Below are 1929 nucleotides of genomic sequence, written 5' to 3'. Positions count from 1 at the left end.
TCCCGGGCAACCCCCGCCCCCTCGTCGCTCAGGCAACCATTGGCCACGCCCCCGTCGAGCGCGCGCGCGCGTCACCTGGGCAACCGCCCACCTCCTGGCCATCCCATAATACACACGGACACCCCACATACACACACCCCGCCCCCCACACTCTATGCATATATGTGCCCGGGGCTACAGACATATAGTGCAGATCTTTTACAAACTAAACCTGCTCCCCCTCCCTTAGATATCCCATAATAACCACTCTTTGCCAACTTCTTCACTCTTGGCCTTACTGCTAACATCCCATAATAAGTCATTATCCCTCCCTCCCTTTGGCCATCCCATAATAAGCACCCCTCCCAGTACTTCAGCCTCGTATCCCATAATACTCAACCCATCCCCCACAGACATCCCATAATAACCACCCCCAGTTTGATATCCCATGATTGTCAGAAACTCACCCACCCCATACTACAACAACGGACACTCGGCCTCCTCCCACACGGATCCCGTAATAATCAGTCTCCCACTTTCTATACTGATATCCCATAATAGCCAACCCCCCAGCCCTGCCCTCAGTCCCTGCACTAGGGTTGAGATTCTAGATGCTCACTTTACCATCCACAGCCTTCCCAGTCTCTTTCTGGCTCCATGGTCCATAAATTACCATTCCTCCTAGCAAAGAGATACTCACTAATGATCAGCAGCTCTGCTGTCACCCCACAAATGGACAAGTAAATCTCCTCCACTCACACTGGGAAAATGTCCTATCATTTACTTTATCTACTCTCGAATCCCATAATTTCAAAAAGCCCAAGATACCGTAGTTCTCCCAACACAACCCAGTGCCACATCCCATAATACTTCTGCTACATTCCACCACCTCACACAGGTCTGACCAGACATCCCCTAATAGTCACAACCTCCCCCACCTCTAGAAGTTGTCAGTCTCTTCCAACAAGAGCAGAGGGTGTGGCAAACTGCTAACTGCCTTGTCCCCACTAGCACACACTTTAGGCCCTTCCTGGGCAATAGGAGCATTCTGGCCCCTCAACGTTCAGGACCCCCGGACTCCCTAGCTCATCATTTGCAGATACTCAGGAACCAAGAGCCAACCTCCAGCCTTGTCAAACCCTACCAAATCCAGGTATGTTCTAGATGCTTACCTCCCTCCAGCGTTGAATGTTTGTGTAAACTCAAATAATATGCTGACTAGATGAAACACTTGTGTAAACTTTAACTCACCCAGAACATCCCATACCAATTACAAACCCCCATCCCAAAACTATTTCTCAACATTCCAGAAGTCCTCTACACTGCCACCTTCAAGTTCAGGCAGCCTCCGTGGACGGATAGCCCATCACCACCAGGAACTGAGAATCCTCTACCATGCCTTGATCTCTCCTCACCATTACTAAAGTTCATTCAACCTACCTTTGACAGAGTACTAACAAGGTAAAGAGCTAGCTATGACGACAGAGTATATCAAGACACAGGTGCCTTCCTTCAGGAAACAATCACAGCTGGGAACAGTATCACATGCTTGTAACCTCAGCACAGAACAAGCCAGATGATCAAGGGTTCAAGGCCATACTCTGCTACTTAGTGAATTCAAGGTCAGCCTGGGTTACAGTAAAAACAAGTCTCAGATCATTATAATTTATTTATTTATTTATTTATTTATTACCAGCAACCCCTGCTCTAACCAACTGGGCTAATGGGGCACCCATGAATAAATATTAAATGTATAATGGAGAAACATTAAACAACCAAAGAGACCATGATACAATATAAAAATATCTAGTTAAAGAAATACCACTGAATTCTTGCTCTTTAACTCTCTCCATTCTCTGTCCCTTCTCTCCCATCCCCACCTGCTCTCCACATTCATGATGGCCCGCCTCTCTCTCTCTCTCTCTCTCTCTCTCTCTCTCTCTCTCTCTC

This window comes from Mus pahari, chromosome 2 (assembly GCF_900095145.1).
Source record: "Mus pahari chromosome 2, PAHARI_EIJ_v1.1, whole genome shotgun sequence".
Taxonomy (NCBI): Eukaryota; Metazoa; Chordata; class Mammalia; order Rodentia; family Muridae; genus Mus; species Mus pahari.
This window is presented reverse-complemented; position numbering follows the sequence as displayed.